The following is a 24,469-nucleotide window of genomic DNA, read 5'->3' as shown; positions in this document are numbered from 1 at the left end:
CTCTTTAGCTTCCAAGAGATCATGAAAGCAGCCGTAAATCATCAACTCCTCAAAACTTATTTTTATATACAAGATTAATGTAGAACTTAAAAACGGGCCTTCGATAGAATTTTTCATAAAAAACACTTTTTCAAAGTCAACTTCAATTTGGCACCGGTCCCTACAATTACGTATTTTCTCCCACTTCCATTGTTCATTACGTGAGAAATACTCTTAAAAACACTGTAATAAACTGAAGAACAAAACGGGAAACGTCGAAAAGAAAAAAACTATTTTCAGATAGTTTATTCATGTCAGTTACCTCAACTGAGGTGGGAAAAGATAAACGCTGACTGTCGCTCGTGAGGGCACCTTTCAGAAAGGTAGGCTGGTAAAAAATGCATCCCCTGTTTCGTCGCAGTTGGTGGCGATAGTTTTGTGTGCACTGGATTAATGCTTCAAATTTTGTAACAGCTTTTGCCATGTGCTTGGTGTGAGTGGTACTTCAAAGGGCAAAATTGGATATTATACTTTATACCAGGTAAGTTTAAGTATTTAAATTGACAAAAATTTTATAATTAACTTCATTTGAAAATACAATTAAATCATTTTGCAATAAATGCAAAATATTTTGACATTTATGTATGTTTGACGTTTAGTGCTGCAAATTGTATTGTTAACTGATTTTGAAATGTGATAAGTGTAAGTGGTATTTCAAAGTGCAAAATTTTACATTTTACTTTATCGGAATAAAAATTTTAACTTTAATATCTGTAACCAAAATTTAAATTTGGTTATCATTTATTTTTGATTAGAGTTAAAAATGTTATTAAGATGAGATTTAAGTTTCAAATTTTGTAACAGCTTTGCCATGTGCTAGTAATAAGTGATACTTTACAAGGCAAAATTGGATGTTATATTTGATTAGAAGTAAGTTTTAAAATTTAATATTTAAAATGGTAAAAATTTCACAAAAAATTTTTACTCGGAAATTAAATTTAATTATCTCCGAACTAATGCGAAATGTTTTAGTTAAACGTCATTTCCTTTGTAGACTGGATGCATTATTTTGATAATTAAGAAAATAAATAAATTAAAGGTATACAAATATAAATAAATAAATAAATAATTAAATGAAAACCGTGCTTATATTTATGCAAAATGTCGAACTTGTTGACTGTATTTTACGTATGGGATTTTGAGCTGCAAATTTTATTGTTAACTGATTTTGCCATGTGTTTAGTGTAAGGGTTATTTAAAAGTAAGTGCAAATCCTTATATTTAACTAAATCGGAGGTAAAATTGTTCATTTAAAATTTGAACCCAAAATTTTTATTTGTTATTGTTTTTAATATTATAATTAATAAATGACTCGTATTTCGAAGTGCAAAACTTGATATTACACAAAATCAAAGCTTATATATTACATGCACACAAAATTTCGAGTTTTTTGACAGCTTTGTGCGTGTAAGATTTAGGGTTGAAAATTTTATAGTAACAGATTTTGTTGTTATTTAGTATAAGTGAAATGTCAAAGTGTAAAACATATGTATCAAACTTGCCATTTGCTTAAGTACAAAGTTTGATATACGTCAAAATGCGAAACTTGTTATTGAAAACCTGTTAAACTCAAAACTTGATATGGTACTAAATCAAAGAGTGAAATATATGTATTTTTTTCATAAAAATTTTGAGTTTGTTGACAATTTTGTATGCATGGGATTTAAAGCTGCAAATTTTAAAGTACTAGATTTTGTATTACAAGTTAGTGTAAGTGATATTTTAAAGTGTAAAAAATATTACACTAAATAAATTTAGTAAATCCAACCAAATTTCATTTAAAAATAGAAATAGTTTTTTTTTTTTTAAATTTGTTTTAATATTATTCATTTAAACTGAAAAGCAGTTTATAAAAATTGGCAGTGCAAGCGGCGGGGAAAATTAATATATTTTGGAAATTCTTTCAGCAAAACAATGAATCAACAAATTAACTACGAAAAATTATTTTTCCTAAAAGATACAAAACAAAATGGTGGGTGTAGTAGTTTTTCATTTACGTCGCATTAAAGGTGCGCATTGAGCTATTGGCGACGGTCTGAGAAACATGACTGAAGACGATCCGAAGATATGCCATCACAAATTTTGTTCTTCTGCTGAGGTAATTGCTCTCCCGCTTTTGGTAGATAGTGAAGTCGAGCACTTTAGGGTGGAACTGATCACAAGGATCAACACCGAGCACCCTCGGTCCCTTCGCACTCTGACCAAAGTGGTCATCCACCCCTCACTCACTGCAGCCAGTCATGCTTGATTTTGGTAATCTACTGGGAACTGTGCTTTACGATTGGTCCTCTGCGCGACAATGGCGGCTGTTCAGTTTTTCTACGGTGAAACTTTTCCTTCTGAAAAATCCCTGGAAAATTGTGTATTAATTGTGTTTTATTTATTTTTTTTCGCTAAGGAAATTAAAGGATCACAGTTTAAGCGTCTTTCACTTTGTAACGCCTTGATAGCTCAGTGGTTAAGGCACTGGACTATTATTGTGATAGACAGGGGTTCATTCCCCAGTGACGGCTTGTAGCCTACCTATCTTCAGATTGATGAGTATCAGCTTGCCTGGGAAGAAAAGGCTACCTGTGCATAATGCTGGCCACATTTCCCCAATCATGTCGTTGGTAATGAAACTGTAAAGCCTTATTCTCCATGGGTCCCTGGCTCACAACGGGCTGTTGCGGAAGTGCTCTACTTTTTTTACACTTGGTTAAAGCTATATTTTTAAGCTATGTATACCATCTTGCCGTAAAGAATTATCTGGCGATGGATAAATGACTTATTTTAAAATAGCTATTAAACTTTTTTTTTAAATCTCGGTGAGATTTTCTCCCTCGATGAAAAAATCATTTAAATCAATAATTAATTCTCAATTTTTGAAAAATTTTCCCAAGCCCAGGTAATGAAGCGAAGGAATAACTTTTTAAACTATTTTATTTAGGCTATTCTTATTAATGTTTGAAGCCATTTTTAGAGTGAGGTGAATAAAGCTAAACTCACAGTCGCAAATGACTGCTGCCAACTCAAAAAGCTTTGGAAAAAGCATATTATTTGCAATAAAAAAATGGTTTATTTAATGCAACGACAGAGCCATCGAAAAATGGCATTAAAAATTATGTAATATGATGCTATAGTAAGATGAAACAATCCTACATATTTCTGCAAAGAATATAATCTCTCTCTATTATAATATATATATATATATATATATATATATATATATATATATATATATATATATATATATATATATATATATATATATATATATATATATATATATATTCATTCCCTTATGTGGCACCATAAACTCGTGTGTTTATCTATCTATTGGCAGCACCATAGTTTTTAGTGATTTTGTTAGGTTGTCTTAAGTTTAATTATAGTTTAAGTAGTGTTGAACAGTTATATTTTAAATTATGCATGAGTTAGTTTAGTTAGTTATACATACATACCCCTCGAGTCATTAAGATTGAATCCTAGAACATGAAAATCCGATCATTAGATAAAAAGTTATTTAGGGTGGTCCGTTTTATTTGGGTGCATTGTGCAAAAATGATTCTTAAAATTGATTTGAGTTTATTTAAAATCCTTTTTAGCGTAACTGTTATTAATAAGTAATAATCTATGCATATAAAAGCTTAACGTAACACTGGAAAAAGGGCTGAATTTGTTTCGTTCCTGTAGCAACGGTAATGAAATAATTCCATTAAAAAATAAGAATTCAAATAACTCATAAAATGAAAGCAGTTTGTTACACCGCAATGGCCCAATTAATGAAGTTTAAAGATCTGTTCACCAGGTGATTGTTTAATCCGGTTTTATTTTATTTCCAATAGGCAACAGTTAAAAGTGACAAAATTTTTGGATAAATTTATCCCGCTTAAGAATCTGTGGAATTATAATCCTTTTTGTTTTGTTCAAATCAAAACCAATCAAAATACATAATTTTGAAATATGCGTTATCGTATGCTTGCAAGTGACGTCATGATTGGGTAAATTGTGGCATTTCTTTATCCCTTGAATAAGCAGCCAATCTGGATAAACACAGACGCGTGATGTAGGCATCTAATTGAATCTTATCCGAATATTGATTCAGTGTAATAATAAATAAAGCCTAATGACTGTAACAGCAACACGCCATGCACAAGCCCGTGATTAGGCATAACCATGTGATTTCAGCTGTATTCTTCGCTTCAAATTTGAAGAACCAAATTAAGAAAAGAATTGAAAGTGACATATAAATAATCATTTGCGATATTCATCATAATTTTGAAACTTATTATTCAATATTTTAAATTTTATTGCTCTTACCAGTTCGAAATTTAATTTATAGCTTATAAGTTTGCTCTCTGAGTAATGTCGAAATGTCTTTCGATCTATGCATGTGCATAGGCCAAAAAATCTAAGGTCTATGCACGAGCATATTACCTAAACAAGAATGCTAGACTATTGTGATCGAGTGAAAATCATGAGCAATCGAAACTATCTACAGCAAAATCCGCAGCCGGGGTTGGCAATTGATAGCGAACACGTTTGTAAGAGCCCTGGTATATGCTTGAATAAGTCAATGAGAATCAGTTTTAAGTTTTTTCTTAGAAAATTGTTGATTATAGTTTTGGCAATCAGGAATTGTGCTATCAGGAATTGTGCTATCAGGAATTGTGCTATCAGGAATTGTGCTATCAGGAATTGACTATCAGGAATTGTACTATCAGGAATTGTACTATCAGGAATTGTACTATCAGGAATTGACTATCAGGAATTATACCAAATTATACTGAAAATAGTTAATCTTTATTTTGATAGGATGACATTGTATTTTGCTTTATCTAATAATATAAAATCACCAGGAACGACAACAAATGATAATAAATAATAAATAAAAATGTATTTGCTTAATTAACTGCGTCAGTACATATTATCTTTTCAGTTTCATCAAATGTTGGCCTCGAGCTATAGCGCTATGCCAAATGATACCGAAAATAGTCAATTTAGAAAGGGTGGAATTTTAAAAACGTCTTTTGCTTTATCTAATAGCGTAAAGCCACCGGGAACATTCTACTTCGTGAACTGTTGATCAATACTAATTTTTTGATTACTTGTTTTCTTTTTCATCTCGTACTAAAAACGAGCACTCAGCTAGTTTTGAATAAAATAAACTCTTTTTGGTTTTAAAAAAAATTCCGCAGGAATAGCCTGTAAAGTGTCAAAAATATAAAAATGAGCTTAATTGCGGACGTGAAGTATACCTTGCCTATTCGTAATCTTCAAAGAATAACAAACTTTAAAAAAAATAGCCTGTAAATCAACAGTTCTTAACATAACTTTGGAAAACTGACAGGATGATTACTCTGCGTTTTCAACAACTGTTCACCCACCACGTTTGGGATAAGAGGCGGTGTTTTAAGTTTTGCCACTGTGTTTAATCAAGTTGTTGAAAAGGGAGATAGACAAGAGGATCATCATACAACAAGGGTAGTTGTTTTTTATAGTTTGGATCTGCGCGAATCACTTTACACTTTGCATTGTTCTTTTTTATTGTGATTTTCTCCTCTCTTTCTTTCAATGAATTTCCCTAAAAATCATAATTTTTTTATATTTAGAATAGTTGAAAATGTTATTAACTTTGTAGTTCGGCAAAGAACAAGATGTTTGTGTTGCCATTTTGTCAATCCTATCGTTACTACACTCTGTTCAGCTAAAGTGACGCCACGGAACAACACCTCCTAGAAAAGAGTAGGCCTCTGCACGGGTTACCATAAATATCCTTTAGTAGTCCAAACGTAATGACATATTTCGTATTTTCAACCACTGCGCAGCTTAGTACCCCGAACGTAATGACATCTTTCTTATTTTTCATCAACTGCGCAGTTAACTTCGTCACATCGGAATACTAAATTGATCCGTGCTGAGGCCTTCCTACTTCTAGAAGGTGTAGCACGGAAAGGTGCAGCCTCACAGTGAACTGATCACAACTTAAACATCACTGTTTAGGAAGGCGTGGTATCGGTCCTCGTTAAACTGTTCTGCCGTATAAAGTGCTCGACTTCGCTCGCAGGTCATCGGGCTAGCTAAGCGGGGGAGATATCCCCTATGAAGACTATCAAAAGTGTGCTAACGTGTCTTCAGACAATCCTCAGAAATGTCATGTCAGGACTGTCGCCAATAGCCTATTGTGCAGCTATAGTACGACGTTAATGAAGTATCTATCCACTGAACAGTGTACCACGCCGCGAAGTGTGCGCATAAGTTAGGGTTCCTTATTATATTTTATATTTGTAGCTTGAAAATAGTTCCTTCTTATGAATATAACACACAGACATAACTTCGAGCTACAAACCGTATTAAGCGCATTTAAAATATACTTTTAGTGGTATATTTCCAATAAAGGAACTTGGAATATTGGCCTAGAGGTAAATGGATATTAGCCAGAGGCAGATTGGGGCGTTCCACGCTGGCGTTTGTGTACACAGGCATCGAGTGCATGCCGGCTTTATACGGCACTCATAACAAGAGGGTTAAACGAAGTAGTTGAAAAAGAAGATTGGCACTGTTTAATAAAGATCTTCATATTCAAGAGTTGAGATTTGGATAGTTTGGAATTGGGAGAATCATTTCATACTTTGCGTTATTCTCCCCCCCCCCCTTTTTTTTCTGTGATTTTTGTTTCCATAGATTCTCTTTCCATAGATTTTCTCAAAAATCACAGTTTCTTTAAATTTATATTTAGAATAGTTCTAAAAATATTATTACTTTGCAAAAAAGATGCATGCAAACATTTGTTTTTAAAGTCTTGACAATCTGTTTAATGAAGTTGTTAAAAAAATTGACACAAAGATCATCTAATATATATAATTCTCTTACGTGGCTCCCAAATTTTGGCTGTATTTCTTTTCCGCCGGTGGCAACGTTTGCTTTGTTTCGTTTACGTTACTATTTCTCTTACACGGTGAATCGACCCATGATTGCCGCTAAAAATGTCACATGCCAAATCTACTCAGGTGGCTAAACATATAGCGCTTTTAAAAACGGAAACTGAAATAACCAGCGAGCATCAGCTGCGGCAATCTCATACTATTAAGCTAGGCAGAAGTAAGTAGTCTTTGTCGATAGATCTCCATTTTAGTATTTTGTCGAAAGCGCTTTTTTTCACGAATTTATATATTACGAATTTATTTGACGTTTTTTGATTTATATCACGAATTATACTATAGCGCATTTCTAATAGGTTTAACGAATTACATGTCATTTATTTGAATTCAAATTTATTTTAATGACTTTGCATTTACTAAAAAGATGTAAATTTTTTTTTAAAAAAAGTTTTTATATGGATTTGAAGGATTGTTTTGAATTCTTAGAATTTTGTGCATTTGAAATGTACCTAAGTTAGTAGCGAGCGAAGGGAGCTTGGTTTGCGAAGCAAACTATATAAGATTGCGTAGCAATTTTCGGGGGTAGGCGAGCGTTAGCGAGAAGGGGACGCAGCCCACTAGTTATATAAGATTTTCAAGTTCAGGACATGAAATGTTCAAAGTTTGGAGTCAAATTAATTTAACACGTTTTTATTCCATCAATGAATATTCAAGCTAAAAATGATAGGTTTTGTTAATTTCTGCCTGATAGGGGAAAAACACTTCAGCTATTTACCCCGTAAGTGTGAAATGATGCTAAAAATCTTTTTTTTTTAATCCATCATTCTATATCAGTGATAATACTCGAAGTTTCTTTGAATATCTAAATATTTCTTTAGCATATCTTTTCAACCCTGCGTCAGATCAGCACGAAGAACTAGAAAAATCCCCAAAACATATTGTTCTATTCAACGCTTATTGTTAAAGATCACTAGCGATAAACCCTTCATAACTTGACGCTTATACAATCGTAGTCGCCAAATATTCATACCTAGAATGAAATCGTTTTGTTCTATGATTGTCTGATATTTAATGTTTCCTTTCTTAGATGTGTTGCACTTCTTAAACTTTCTTTCCAAATGCTATATTTTTTTCCACACGTTTCGTAGGTATGTTATAACTTTTTAACATCCAAGAAAAGAAGACAAAAACTTGCATTTATAGTAATGGTAAACAATAGGGTTCGCAGTTAAGGCGTCAACCTCATCGTCTGATGGGGGTTAATATCAAGGGGTAGCTAAAGACTAACTGTTAAATAATGGATTTTAGATCATAGCAGGTTTTTAATGTGAGAGCTATCGCCTGCCTCTTTCAGTGGTCGGCGAAGTCTTTTAGGGGGTTCTGAGCAAAATGTTGAGTATTCAAGAGAAGTTTAAGATTTTTAGAGAATCATTAGCAAACTATATATATATATATATATATATATATATATATATATATATATATATATATATATATATATATATATATATATATATATATATATATATATATATATATATATATATAATCACGCTCCTTTAATCACAATAAACCGCTAGATAAATTTTCATTTTGTGACGTATCTGAGTAAACTGTAAATCGACTTTCAATCAAAAACGTAAAGATTTTTCTTAATAGAAATCCTCTATTTTGCTCAGAATATAAAATAAAACCAGTTCTAAAACGTGCGAAATGAGGTAAACATAAACATTCAAACCGAAATAGTAAAGCTAGGTAAAAGACCTAAATGGAATCATGTTAAAGCATGCTTCGGACTTGCACCGAGCCACTTTGGTAAGAGCTAGAGTTTACTGATAAAACCTAGTGTTTACCAAAGTGATTAGGTAACACTAGGTTAAATCGCAAAGACCGAAATGGATCTTATCGGTAAGATCTAAGATTTACCAGACTTCTGGGTTTTAACAGTAACCCTTACATTGTGATAAATTTTTATATTGATTAATGCTTTGTCAATTATCAGTTGTCGATTATTGAGATTATAAACCATTTTTGGTAAGTTTTTACATTGTCAGAAAACATAGGTGACTAGTGAGATATAGGGTTAAAAGATGCATCAAGGTTAATTTCATGATTATTAACTTCTTACCGGTTATCGGATTTCTATTATTTAGATAATAGATTATTATTGATTTTTACATTGTCAGATATATTTCCAATTATTGAGACAACTTAAAATCCTAATCATTGAGGATAATTTTTAATTTGTCAGATGCATTATCGAATACCGATTATTGAGATAGCTGGTTATGAGTTGCATTAATGTTAACTATTGGTGTTGATTATAAACTTATAACCGTTTAAAAACCGTAAGTATCGAGGGGGGGGGAAACAATTAGGAAATTTAATAGCTGTGTCATTGATCTTAAATATTGACACAAATTTAGTTAGTTTATATTTAAAACTCCATGTTAACAGCGAGAGTTAGAAAATGAATAGTCATTTAAAATGTCTTTTTCATCGTCTAGTTTGCTTCGCATGAAAACTTAAAACTGAAGTTTACATGTTCCATTTATTCTTTTTAAAAAGTAGCAACGTTTCAGTTCAAAAAATGCTTCTGACAAATTATTCTCCCAAGAAAATTCATGTAAAACTAAATAAAAAATTAAAGGCAATTAAAGCTAATTTTGTACTCGCTCTGATAAAATCATCTAACTACTTACTTTTCCCACTTGCAACATAATTTTTCTTTCTTTCTCTTTTTTTCTTTTTTGATATGAATGTTTGTATAGCATCTAGATAACTGTGATAGCATCCAAGTAGCAATTTCTTTTAACCTACTTTTCATAAATTTAAATAAAACGAGTAGATATTTGTTTAGGAAAGCAACCTTATTTATTTATATTTTTAGTTATTTAGAGTAATAGTGGGTGAAAAAAAAACTGCACTAGGCGATTTTGTTACACATCTTTAGCTGTTTTACACAGGTAAAATGAATTCACTATTTGCTTGGGCATGCCTCACTTCACTGACAAACAATTTAACATATGCTTTGCACACGCACAGAGAATGATTAATTATGATTAGTGATGAACTATGATTAGAATGATTAATTAGGATGATTTTAACTGTGATTAATTTTCTTCAGTAGAAAAATAAACATTTCTACATTTTTTTTAAAAATGCACTAGTGGACAAAATTAAGAGATGGAAAGCATTTTCGCACATTCATTCGCACATGCAAGATACCCGCACACCGCTCCATGTGTTTGACAATGGTTCCGTGAATGCCCAGAGGTAAAGGCAAGAGCTCCTAGAGCCCTGTGTGCGTCTTTTCAGGGGCTTTGTTGACCAGAGTTCATTTTTATGGACGACAATGCGCAACCACATAGGGCTCTCATGGTTGATGAGTATCTGGAAAGCGAGGATATTCAACGAATGGATTAGCCAGCCAAATCCCCTGACCTGAATCCTATTGAACATGTTTGGGATGCTCTTGGGAGAGCTATTGCGATGTGCCAACCTCCCCCCAAAACCATTCTGGAGTTAAAATTGCTCTGGTGGAAGAATGGGAGGGTCTTCTTCCAAAAGTCCTCCTTAACTCCCTTTATTAACAGCATGCATACTCGTTGTGCTTGCTGTTTGTCTGTCAAGGGTGACCATACTAGAGGCAACAAGAAACTGTACAAGCCTCACTTTTATTGTCATCTTTTATCCTTAAGTTCAGACTACATTGGATTTATTGGCAAAAGGTCTTGTCAGTGAATGGCACTTTCATTTTCGTTTTGCATACTTTATTATCATGGAATAAGCTACATCCATACCAAATTTCATTTATTTATACTCAGTATTTTTTGAGATATTTGGGAAAATGTCTTCCATCTCTTAATTTTGTCTACCAGTGTAAAATTTTGTTATTTATAATTATTACTTTCCACTACAAAAGAGTACTTCCCACTATAAAATAGATATTTTGAACTATAAAATGGAGACTTTCAATATAGAAATGAATTAATTATAAATTTTAGTGCCACAAGAGCCTAACTTATAGTAAAAAACTTACGATTTTTTTTTTGTTGCTATTAGGTCTTCAAATATGAAATATGCAGGAAAACAAGAAAAAGTTAGATACAAGGAGCTATTTCATTCTTCAAAGTATGCAACCATACTTTCTCTACATTTTTTGTCATATAACCGCAGGTTAATCCTGCCGGACGAGAGTCAATAAATACCTTATTATCCAGCAGTTCCGGAATAAAATTGTTTCCCTATTAAAAAACTTGCTCAGACGTAGAAAGAAGTGTCAATCAGAGAAGAGGGCTAAATCTGATGAGTGTGAAGGATGAAGTTCCAATTCCTGCAGTTTCGCCGTAATCATTTGTGCAGTAGTGTGTAGTTTAGTAATCTTATGCAATAAGACATAGCACAATCTGTTGACAATCTAGGGTTTTTGTTTTTTATGCGCTTAGGAATCATTTCGTCTAGTTAGTTGCCATGTATTTCTATTGAGACCAATCAGCTAGGTTTTTTTTATGCGTTTAGGAATCATTTCGTCTAGTTAGTTGCCGTGTATTTCTATTGAGACCAATCAGCTAGGTTTTTTTTTTTTATGCGTTTAGGAATCATTTCGTCTAGTTAGTTGCCGTGTATTTCTATTGAGACCAATCAGCTAGGTTTTTTTTTTTTTTTTTTTATGCGTTTAGGAATCATTTCGTCGAGTTAGTTGCCGTGTATTTCTATTGAGACCAATCAGCTAGGTTTTTTTTATAAAAGACCAAAACAATGTCTATGCTATAGCACCATTTTTAGAGGATATCTAGTGCCAGTCCATAAAAACATGCGATTGCCAACACTAGTACATAAAAGAAAAATATGTCTGAGTTACAAAAAAATATCTAAACAAATATTAAATCTAAGTTAAGTAAAAGACGTAGACGAGAAAGAATTATATTTTTACAATTTCGATGTGCGATACGTCCCTATATTTAATTAACTTCACGTTAATTGACATTCCAATTTATGTGGAAAAACTTAGCACAACTTTAACACGCCATTTTGCTTATAAACGATCAGCTGGCGCTGACGTCATAGGTCACATGTGTGGGTATTGGTTGATTTGTGATCTTCTTGAAGTGCAAGTACCCAATTTTCTTGATACTGAGTGATTAAAATTAAATTGACGGTACTAAGAGGATCCTTGATCTAATGAATTTTGATCTCCTTGATCTTGCGCCGATTCTAGTGAACAGATTCTAATGAAACTTAAAATATATGTTATTTAGATAATAGGACCGAGTTTTCTGTTTAAAATTACAGTTTGAAATTTAGTCATCAGGAGGCGCTATAACGCAGTGCCTGTTTCGAAGAACAATCTAGGACAGGGATCGGCAAACTTTTTTGGTCGAGGGAAAAAAATCGAGAAAAAAATTTTTGGTGAAAAACTTCAAAATTTAAAAGAAAACAAAAAGCAATATACAAACCTTAATTTAAATATTTAGTGAGATAAATGAAATAAATGATGAATGATTCGCATTTATAAGATTAAGTAAGCATAGCACTGATTTTCTGGGCATGAAATATTGAATTTTGGAAACTAGCTTTTGGTACTGATTTGCAAAACTCAAACCTTGGCATATTTAGAAACAACTGTTTCAGATGATTGTGTGATTGTCCGCTCGTCAGATCTTAAAATGCGCACTCTGCTACATGTGAAGTACAATTCACCTATATTAGATTCCATAAGTCTGCTCCTCGAGAAAGACAAACGCTGGTTGGAGCCAATCTACGGCTATTCTATAAAGAGCTTCTGCATTCAACATTGTACCAATTGAAGCTGTCTGTGCTAACTATTTCCATCAATTTATGTCTTGTAGATCGAAAGTAGAGAAAGTAAAAAGGTCATTAGTACTTGTTAAAAAAGAAAACACAGAAATAGCTTTAAACAAAGTTGACAAGAAAATGGATGTATATTGTTCATATTTGCCACAGATCAGCAAGTTGAAATTCTATCCACGGACCAGATAAAACCTTCCGGCTGGCCACAGTTGGTCAGCGGGCCGTACTTTGCCCATCCCTGATCTAGGAGCTTCTGAGGGGATTCATTTATAGACTATGCCAGCCATCATCTATCAAAAGGTACCTCAATATAGAATCAAGTTAACATGTCTGTGGGGAAAGTAGTTACAGACCATGTCAACCTTCATCTATGAAAAGGTACCCCGACATAGAGTCGAGTTAACATGTCTTATATACTAGTGAAATGTAGTTGTAATTTTGTAGTGGTAGATACGCTACAGTACTCCCCCACCAGAATTATATCTGTGATAGAATTCGATGAACGAATACCACTAGTTGATTCATTTGCTGTTTTGTGAGAAGCCGGGAGAGCTGTATTAAGATCACCGTATTTTTTTGAGTGCTGAATGTGAGAGGTGTATTAACTTCACGGTCTTAGTCGCTCCTCTGTTGCCGTTAGCAGTCGAGTAATCACAAGTATGCAAGCCGACGTTGTGTGTGATCGAGATGAGACTGAGTAGCAACTGCGTGAGGAGGTGGATAATGATGCAGTCACAAGTAGCAAGTCAACTTTTCAATGTGGACCATCCAACGAAGTAGGCGTTACTGCCGATGTAGGCGTATCCAGATCAAAGTGGGCGTTTTTGCCAAGGTAGGCGTGTTCACATCACGTCCGAAGGTCACCAATGTGGGGAGCGTAGATATTGACCATGTCAACCTTCATCTATGAAAAGGTACCCCGACATAGAGTCGAGTTAACATGTCTTATATACTAGTGAATTGTAGTTGTAATTTTGTAGTGGTAGATACGCTACAGTACTCCCCCACCAGAATTATATCTGTGATAGAATTCGATGAACGAATACCACTAGTTGATTCATTTGCTGTTTTGTGAGAAGCCGGGAGAGCTGTATTAAGATCACCGTATTTTTTTGAGTGCTGAATGTGAGAGGTGTATTAACTTCACGGTCTTAGTCGCTCCTCTGTTGCCGTTAGCAGTCGAGTAATCACAAGTATGCAAGCCGACGTTGTGTGTGATCGAGATGAGACTGAGTAGCAACTGCGTGAGGAGGTGGATAATGATGCAGTCACAAGTAGCAAGTCAACTTTTCAATGTGGACCATCCAACGAAGTAGGCGTTACTGCCGATGTAGGCGTATCCAGATCAAAGTGGGCGTTTTTGCCAAGGTAGGCGTGTTCACATCACGTCCGGGTCACCAATGTGGGGAAAGTAGTTACAGACCATGTCAACCTTCATCTATGAAAAGGTACCCCGACATAGAGTCGAGTTAACATGTCTTATATACTAGTGAAATGTAGTTGTAATTTTGTAGTGGTAGATACGCTACAGTGTCTTATATACTAGTGATTCGGTATTTAATATTTATAGTGGTAGTTACGCCACACTTCTAGGCATCGTTAGTTTGCATTTTAACCACCCTCTAGTTAGAATTTAATAGTAGTAGCAAACAAGATTATTTGTAAGTGTGAAAGGTTGATGAGACAATCTAAATCTTTCTAAGAAACACATCATCATAACTAAAATAACGATAAAAATTAGCGAATCGCCATTTTTCTAAAACGTTTTTAGAAAGATGATTTGTTTAAGTCTCATTTGTGCTAAATTTTGTAGATGATTACACTGGTAGGAATCTATTAATAGGTTTGAGTAGATTTTACGATATCTGCCAAGTGTTGGCAAAATGTGATGTTAATCTTTTTTCTTCCTCTTCTTTCATTCTTTTTTCCTTTTTTTAAATGGAGAAATGGAAGATGTTAAGTTGCCTGTTGATGATTATTTTATGTCCGACTTATGAACTATGATGACAGAGACTTGACGAATCTCAGGAGAACAGAAACGTGACAAATGATAGAAACTTTGACAAGCAGTGCTTGAAAATAAACAGAAAGAACTGAAAATTAATGTTTTACGACTTAAACGTTTAGTGTTTGGTTTCCCTAGGCAAACAACTATGTTGTTGTTTTTATGTTCATCTGTGGTTATTAGTTTAAGTAATTACATGAATCGTACCGAGTGAGTTAAAAGCTACCCTATGAAATTATGACAATTATGCATCGGACTATTTCCATGGAAACTGGTGGAAGCTGCAGTTGTTAGACTGATTTGCTCTTTACGACTAAGTTAAAAACAGGTGAAAATGGGTGCTTGCAACTCGAGAGGAAGAATACGTGATAACTAATCACTTAGTTGTGCTTGGCGGGTTAACATTACAGGATTTAAGCTTGGTTTATTATCAGGCTGAATTAATTTTCGGTCAGATTTAATTGAATGCCTGTAAGTAGCTCCACGCGCTTGCATTGAACTTGATTGGCTTCTGAATCATGGCATAAGCGAATGCAGCGAATTAACCACGATGACGCGATAATCTAAGACGTAGCTTAATGATAATTGCTGAGAGTATATGTGCTTGATTAAGTGAGAATGACGTTATATCTGTTCATCATTTGGATTTTTTATCCTCTGTAAATAAATCATCTCTGTACTAGTTCATCAGTTTTGTTCATTAAACGAATCCATCATTATAATGAAACATAACAATAAAAATAAAAATGCTGGTTTTGTTGGTTCTGGCTTTTGATAACGGCGTAAAAATACATTTTGCCCCTTGGCGAAGCTTTTTTATTGGCATCAATTGTGTTTGATGTCCTTTCTGCCAAATACAATGGCGCTGAAAACGAAACATAATTAAATTTTAAATTTTTTTAATCCAAATAAAATGCTTTTTTATCAAAATAAAACAAGGGAATAAAGTATAAAAAAGGAAATGCGTGTTATCCGATAATCGTTATAAAGAAAGAAATATTAACTTACTTTATTTAGGGGTTCCCGTGAGGATAGCCATAAATTAAACATCTCTCATCTTGGCGACCAACTTGGCGGTAATTCAAGGGGCGCCTCAAAATAATAGATATTACTTTTTATTAAAGTAAAATATTTTTTACTGTAATTTTATCATAACTGATTATACATCATTTTCCCCCATGCATCAAAGATGCTTATGATAAATCATAATAATAAGTATAGAGATGAAAATTACAGAAGGATATCTATTAACCTCATAACAATGGTTTCCAGACATGGTTCCCAGCAGATAACCGAAGTCAAGCATCACTGGCTGCGGTCAGTGTGCGGGTGGGTGACCACTTGAATCAGTCTGCGTAGGGACCGAGGGTGGGCGGTATTGGTCCTCGTTAAATTGTTCTACCGTAAAGTGCTCGACTTTGCTTGCAGGTCGTCGAAAGCTGGGGTGCCATCCTCTCTGTGGAGGATCAAAATTGTGATGGCATGTTTTTGGATCACCCTCAGGGATGTTTCCCAGAACGTCGCCAATAAAGCAAATTGCGCAGCTCTTGCGCGACGTAAATGAACTACTACTACAACCTTGATTTTTGGAAAAAATACTCAGAACAGAGTTTTAAATAATGGCAGAAAATGTGATTTTTACTTAGAAATATGCATGAAAGCAAACTCACATATACGATAAAATTATGGGTCCCTGACATGAGGACGTTGTTGTTCGAAAACAAACTGAAAATTTTAATCTGTTTTCTCCTAAGAGAAGAGTGGAGATTTCTTTCTCGTTTTGTTATAAATAAGCAAATTTGTGTAAAATTCAAATTTTAAAAAAAAACGAACTTTTTAATTTAATACGAAATATTTTTCGGTACCGGGATAGCTTGGCTGGTAGGGCGTTGGGGTCCATGTCCAAGAAGTCGTGAGCTCGATCCCCGCCGTCTGAAGAGTTCCCGTGAACAGAATGGTGACTGGTGCACGCTAAATCTTTCGGGGTCACAATTTCCACCTAGTCCCCATAACAAATTAATACCTCTGGGAAGATTGGAGATTGATCGTACTCTGGTTTAGGTCAAAATTACGATCTGTGGATGGTTGGATGGAGATGGAATGTATCCTCCCTGTAGAACTGGATGAGACGTATGTATGTTGTTTTCAGATCATCTTCAGGGATGTTTCCCAAACCGTCTTTAATAGCCCACTGTGCAGCCCTAGCGTGACGTAAATGAAATACATACATACAAAATACCTTTAACGCTGCACCACTAACAATATTTTTTGTCATATTTTCACCAAAATGAAAACTTACATAAAATATACGTTTAAAAGGTGATAATTTGATTGGTGCATTTAATGTAGAACGATCGAACCACATTCGGTAGAGCCACATTTCCCTCAGTAAAAAATCGTGAATCGTATTCAATATTTTTTCAAAGATTTTAACTTTTTTTATAGTAGTTTATTTTTCTGAAAGAAATATTTAAAACATTGATAGGCTTATTATTAAATAAAAAATAACGCTAACCAAACAGGCTGATATATTAAAAGCAATTTGTGCTAGCATCACATTGCGCGTGAAGCTGGTCGTAAAACTCTTAATTATCAAACGAATCTCTACATCTATAATTTATAACAGAATATTAATATAATTTGTACCAAAAAATAATAATTGTAATATTCTTAAGAAGTTTACTCACAGATTTAAAAAAGTTTATCTTAAAATGTCACGTAATAAGTTAACATCATATTATTATATTACGATAAAGAAATATCTCTTTTAGTTTTAAACTCTTAACTAAGAACACAATATACAAAAAATAAGAGACACAGTTGAATAAGAAGAAAAAAAATAGTTAAGTACCTTTTAATTAGGAGTACAAAAATATTTTTCATGTAAACAATACCTTGATGACTTTTATTAATTTTATGATCACAAAAATCAGAAAATTCTTTAATTTATGATGAAAAACTGGATGCTACCATGCATTTTTCTATGCAATAAAAATGCGCCAGCAACAGTGGAAAACTGTGTTAGACTATTATGCTTTTATGTTACATATAGAAAAACATTATAGCTGAACTGCAAATGTTTATTTAACAAAAATGGTTTGCAAGAATGACAGATACTTATAAATTGATGAATTTATAATAGAAATTAGCAGGTTTTGCATCTGATGAACGTTCGTAACCTCTTCTTCAAGATCAGAAAATTTTACTAACAGTCGGGTGGTTGGTGAGCGTGGTTCAGAGACCGGTTGATACAGCTGTGATTAGCCAAATCTAAAATAAACATTGATTGTTTATTGAGAAATGTGCCTGTATTGTTATAGTACCATCATTAAAGATGCATCCCAGAAAGTTGCCGGCAGTTCATTAGTGTCTTTCTATAGTATGAAGTTAACATGCGAATACAAGCACTAAATTATTATGTATAAACAACTGTCAAAATCTTTTATTTACAAGATAGTGATTAACTATATAAAAATACTAGCTAGGAACAAAATTACAAGTTGTTACAAAATTGGATGAAGGTTCTTCTAGCGAAAACTTTTTAGTGAACTTAAGTAACTTAGTTTTATGACGCCCGGTGGCTGAGCGGTCGCGCTGTCGTGCCACAGGTCCCTGGTTCAATCCTCGGGCCGGGCAAGGTTGACTCAGCCTTTCATTCCTTCAGTGAATCGATAAATGAGTACCAAGCATGCTTGGGAACTAAACACTGGGGGTTCCGCGTTGGGCTGACCACCTGGCTGGAGCATCTGCTCTTGCATCCCAGAGCCCAAGGTCAGGAAAACTGAGATGGCCCTCTATGGGCTGTCGCGCCGCTGAGTTTAGTTTAGGAACAAAATTACAAGTTGTTACGAAATTGGATGAAGGTTTTTCTAACGAAAACTTTTTAGTGAATTTAAGTAACTTAGTTTTAAAGTAAATTCATGGACAATAGGAAATAAAGATCGTTATAACTTATTTCCTATTAGTAAGATTCAAATCGACGAAATCTATAATTTTTTAAAAATTATTATCAAAATTTAATGTCTTTACCACTAATTTCTTATTTAAGCGTTTAAATTTGCTGTCAAACGTGATCTCTAAAAAGACTAGTCTATAGTTTGTGGTCAATGCATTCGCAATCTTCATCTTCAAAATCACTCATACTACTGCCACTCGGTACCTACATCCACCGAGATCTTCTCCATTTAAATACTTGGCAAATTAAATTAATGCTGTTGAAATAAGACTAAAATAAATTCTTTCCCCGAGAAATCTTACTTTTTCATAAAATATGACGTTTTCAAACTGTCTTCCAGTTAAGTTTTTCATACAACATTAGTTTCAATGGTGAAAACTTTCAGTCGAAATATGTGTTACAACTTATGAAAAATTAATTATCAAATATTTATTAATGTTGATTTTTAATACCATACACTGCATAATAAAGGATACATTTATTTATTCACACAATGGAACATTTAAATTTTAATTCAATTCTCAAATTTTACAAAAATGTAAATTAAGAACCTTCTTCCGCTGAGCTCATTGCATATCATTAGTTTCAATGTTGAGACTTTCAATGAATTTAAATGTTAAATAATCGTCAAATGCTTATAAACGTAGTTTTTTCTGTTTATCGTCAAATTTGTAAAAACGTCTTTTTTTCTCTTAAACGTAGTTTTTAATATCATATTCTGTTTAATAAAAGATGCATAAAATATGCATCTATTCATTCACAAATTGGGACATTCAAGTTTTAATTCAATTCTCAATTTTTACAAAAATGTCAATTAAGAACCTTCCTGTGCTGAGTTCTTTGCTTATCGTTAGTTTTAATGCTGAGGCTTTCAATGAATTTGAATATTAAAATTATTAAAACATCGACTTATCAAATTTTTTACAAAGGCAAACTTTTTGGTGATTTTAGTATCATAAACTGCATAATTAGATATGTATAAAGTATGCATCTATTTTGACTAAATGGGGCATAATAATTTAAATTCAATTCTCAATTTTTACAAAAGTGTTAAATAATCTTTTTCTACGAAGCTTTTTGTATATTAGTGTCGATTTTGAGACTTTTTATGAATTTAAATACTATTTAATTTATGACAATATTTCCTCATCAAATACTAATTAACCAAAATTTTTCATTTGGTTAAATATAGCATACTTTATAATAAAAGGTATCTGAAGCATGCATCCACTTATTCACAAAATGGGCTATTTTATTTCAATTAAATTTTTACAAAATAGTCAATTTAGGAATTTCATTTGCTAAGCTCTTGGTATATCAGCAGTTTCAATCTCGAGACTTTCAAATAAATTTTAATGTTAAATTTATAAACAAAGTGATTAAATTATTTACAGTGGGTTGAATAACATATACTGTTTAATAAGAGATGCATAAAGTATGTATTTATTTATTCACAAAATAGGGCATGAAAGGGCTTTCATTTCCGCATTGAAGTGGCTGATTAACTGCATTAATACTCTAGTCTGTCCTTTTTCATAGATAGTTAAATTCTCACGCCATTCTGTCGTTACTGCCTAAGTGCTCTAAAAACGATTTCTCTGAAATGATTTGTCACAGAAATTTTCTTCAGCACAGATCGATTGTCTGCAAAACAGTTATGAAGTTTTGAACTTTTTGTTTGATTAAGGGAAATAAAATTATAAATTGTTTTATTTATGGAAGCTTGATTGAAATTATCGAGTTTCTCTTATTGGTCATTAAGATAAGTTTCGAAGGCTCTTTCCACGATGAAAGAAAGCTTTTTGGGGAATGACCAGCCATTTTTTATAACTGTAGTGAGTTTTGTAATAGTTACAATAAAATATATAACATTTTGATAGTTCGTTTCTTCCACCTTTTGCTAGGACCATCAATTGGATATCTTCAAGTGACGTAGTGTGAGTATCTCAATCTTGATTGGCTGTTGATACGTGGCATTTGTTTACGTTTGCAATTGTTTTTTCTTTCTATTTCGAGTACACCAAGCCTGTCTAGTATCAATTTTCTTAAGTGACACATTCTATATTCTTTCTCAATAATTCTTTCACTGTATACTTCTAAACACAAAGACAGCATGAAGCTATGTAGAGCATTAACAAACTAACATAGAAGTTGCAAGGCACACAAAACAGAAATATATCACGGTATAAAGTCTAAAAATATAAAAAAGATAATTGGTTTGCAAAAGCATAAATAAAAATAAAAATATTAAAAAATAACGGGTTAGCAAAAGCATAAATAAAATAAACAAAGCACATAAAGAGATAAACAATAAAATAAAAGCAGACGATAAAATTAGAAGTCAATTTTTAGAACGATAGAGTTATTGAGTTTTCTTTAGATTAGTTTTTGTTTGGAATTTGAGTTTCCTTATATCCCGTTAAGGGTTTTTCTTGTTATTTTATGATCTTTTCACTATCCCGTTACGGGTAATTCATATTTGTTACTGTTTGTGTTTGTGAATAAAAGTTTATTAAAGAACTGTTCAGTTTTTTTTTATAAAAACTTGATACGCTACAACGGTTACAATAAAATATATAACAAAATAATAAATCCAACTTAAAGTAAAAGACGGAAACGAGAAAGAATTGTATTCTAGCAATTTCGATGTACGATACGGAGCTGCATTAACTTCACGTTTATTAATATTCCAACTCATATGGAGAAACTTATCTCAGCTTTAACACGCCCATTTTGTTTATAAATGATCAGCTGACGCTGATGTCATAGGTCACATGTGAGGGTATCCATGAGCTTCTTTTTGAAGTGAAAGTACCCAACTGTTGATTTTGAAAGGGACAAAATGTTATTGTAAAGAGTGTTACAGCTTTTTTAAATGAAAAGTGTTCACAATATTTCTTAATCTATGAAAATCAATTGTACTTTGTTGGCTTCCAAAAAAGTACAAAATTTGAAAATTATGAATGGAGATGTCTAAGCTGACGTCATTTCTCTTTCCTGTCTAATGTCAATCTATCAATGTTCAATCAATTAGATAGCAGCCAATATGAACATGTTTCTATTGGGATGGGAATACGTATCTTCCAATAGGAATAGTGCAAATAGCTAGTTGCCATGCACAACTACAAAATTGCAACAATTGATTAATTTATTCCACCTAAGGATGTAGTTCAGTCAGTATGTAGTTCTCAATGCAAAATCTCGCCAAATTGGCAGGTATTTTTTTATTTTTTTGTAAAGAAGTTTAAATATTTGAAACATTTTTTTATTTTAAAATCAAAACTATTTTCTTCAGAAAAATTAATTCAACAATTCATTAGAAAATTGTAGAATAGTTTAATTGATAGCATCTTGCAGGTACTATGGTTTTTCTTGTTTTGTTTATTCATTTTCTATTTTTGTCATTTGCAACTTAAATTCAGCTTTTCTATTTCAAATTTTTGTTTTGTTTTCTCATTCTCTACAGGCAGTTTTTAAAGAAGAGCGCCTATTCTTGAACGCTTGAAACACATCTACTGTTTCTATCTTCATAATTTTTGAACCAAATGATGTTTCAAAATTATCAAGCAGGAAATTTATTTTAAAAGGAAAGTTTTCCTAAATATTTAGAGCATATCTATAGTTGTTGCCTTTTTTATTTTCCTTGACAAAAATGTCGAAATACACGCGTTAGCGATATATGTTAATCAGTTAACCCGATTGTTTTTTAGCAATTAGGATCTTTTTTATCGTAGCAACAGCTACCATATTTATCTGTGCGTGCATGACTTTTAAATATTTACAAAGTAACATAAATATAATAAAGGAATAATTCGACTTTTTTTTTAACCAGACAGTTTTGAATCCCTACAATAATTTTGAGTTCAGTAGTAAGTGGGAAGAGGCATTTATCAGAACAGTGATTATAAAACTATAAAGAAACATCACAGAGATTATCAAACTACTCAGCGATTATCAAACAATTAAAAAACATCATAGTGATTACACTGGGGAATAATTTTTTTTCCTGTTGCATGAGATTTTTTAAAATATCTTAGATACTTTCGTATCGCTGATTTAAAATCTGCATTCGGTTTTATTCTCCAAGCTATTGTTTTTTTCTTCCTAGAAGACATGTTTAGTCTATTTTTTAGCAAAATGTGCAAATTTATAAGGGTTATAAATTACAGGGACTCACGTAAAAGTTGCGACCAGCTTCTAGGTGAGTTTAAGCACATCATCAGGATAAAAATTTCTTAGGAACCCATGTCCGGAAGTGTCACCATGCTCCCCAAAGCTAGAGGCACTTCTTTATTATGAAATCGCTCTTTACTTCTGAACAATTCATAAAAGGAAAGCGCCTCTAGCCGCTTACTGCCTAATTTCTGGGCAAGGTTTCGATGCCATTTTAATCCCGATTATGTGCCATAACTCCCCTTGAAGTTTATTGCAATTTTTACGCAACCACCTGTTATTTATAACGTTTTTAAAATTGTACATTTTTGGGCTTAGCTGATAAAGTGAAGAAGCTGAATTTCAGAAGTAGAATCTCCTATAAGCTGAAATTCAGCTTATAGGAGAGTTTAAGCATATCATCAGGATTGAAACAGAATCAGAACCATTGCCTGTCATATGCCGCTTTCATATTTTTTTTCTTCGTGTGCTTCTGAACAGGTCATAATTGGGAAGAATCTCTAGCTACGACGACGACATTTCCAGGCATGGGTTCCTGTACAGTTTTAATCCTGACTCCTTTAGAAATGTGTCGCAACATTTTCGCGACCCTCTGTTATACAAAATGCTTTTTAAACTAGTACATTTCAACGAAAAATAAACTAAAAATGTCATTTAAAAAATCTATCGCTTTAAGAGGAAAACTATTTTCAGAATTCAAATCCCTACATCCGAATCTGGCAAGATCAAGTATTTGGATAAATGCAATAAAAAATTTGCTCCCCTGTACTTAAAATTGCAAACAATCACTATGATTATTAAATATTATCAAACATCAAAGTGATTATAAAAACTACAAATATCACGGTGATATCAAATAAACAAATATCACGGCGACTATCAAACTATAAATAGACAAAAACAGACATCATTTCCGAGAAACACCAAATTATAAAGTAAAGTAGTTAAACATAAAGCTTTGAGCCTTTCTTGTCCTCGTTCTGCGTATTGTCACAGATATTTACACCCTGTCATCCGATTCATAACAGCTGTTATGTCTGAATTACTTTTTGCTTAAGCTTATTACACATTTATCACTGCTCAAAGATGACATTCTTTTTGATGACAGAAATAATAGCTCAATATTTAGTCATTATAAATAGTAATAAATTGGGAAATTATAACATAACTTTTGTATCTTTTTCTTATTTAAGTTTTGAAAGTATCTGAAGCTTTTATAAATATCAGTTTTTTAAATATTTAGGTATTCACTTGTAGTACTCTTATTCTTAGTGGTTTATATTTTAGTACTATATTAAATATTATAAAATCAGCATTAGATTTTTAGAAATTTCAGTATCTTAAATTTTTAAGTATTCATCCACAGTACTCTTACTCTTTGTGGTTAATATTTTAGTACTATATTCAATATTATAAAATCAGCATTACGTTTTTATAAATAACAGTTTCTTAAATTTTTAAGTTTTCATTCATAGTTCTTATTCTTAGTGGTTAATATTTTAGTACTATATTCAATATTATTGCATCAGTATTACATTTCTTAGGGATTAAATTTAATAGTATTAAAAAGAAAAACTAAGCTTATAGAAAAATGGTACGGCAAATTTAAAAATGTAGTCT

The 24,469-nt window shown here is 32.6% G+C and overlaps 1 protein-coding gene across 2 annotated transcripts in view; it reads left to right on the top strand.

Annotated features, from left to right (window-relative positions):
- The first annotated feature begins 337 nt into the window (after nt 1-337).
- LOC107453731 (5'-AMP-activated protein kinase subunit gamma-1) overlaps nt 338-24,469 on the top strand; it is a 369,446-nt gene continuing 345,314 nt past the window's right edge. Inside the window, exon 1 of one of the 2 annotated variants that reach the window (XM_016070657.4) lies at nt 338-520. The gene's annotated coding sequence lies outside the window, so the exon portion shown is untranslated. Of the gene's footprint in view, nt 521-10,972; nt 11,037-24,469 lie in introns of those variants that run through there. The other variant, XM_087168247.1, reaches the window with a different exon arrangement.

This window comes from Parasteatoda tepidariorum, chromosome 7, assembly GCF_982258835.1.
Source record: "Parasteatoda tepidariorum strain Cologne lab strain chromosome 7, Ptep-v5.0, whole genome shotgun sequence".
NCBI lineage: Eukaryota > Metazoa > Arthropoda > Arachnida > Araneae > Theridiidae > Parasteatoda > Parasteatoda tepidariorum.
Note: the sequence above shows the minus strand (reverse complement) of the source record. Positions and strands in the feature narration are given on the sequence as shown.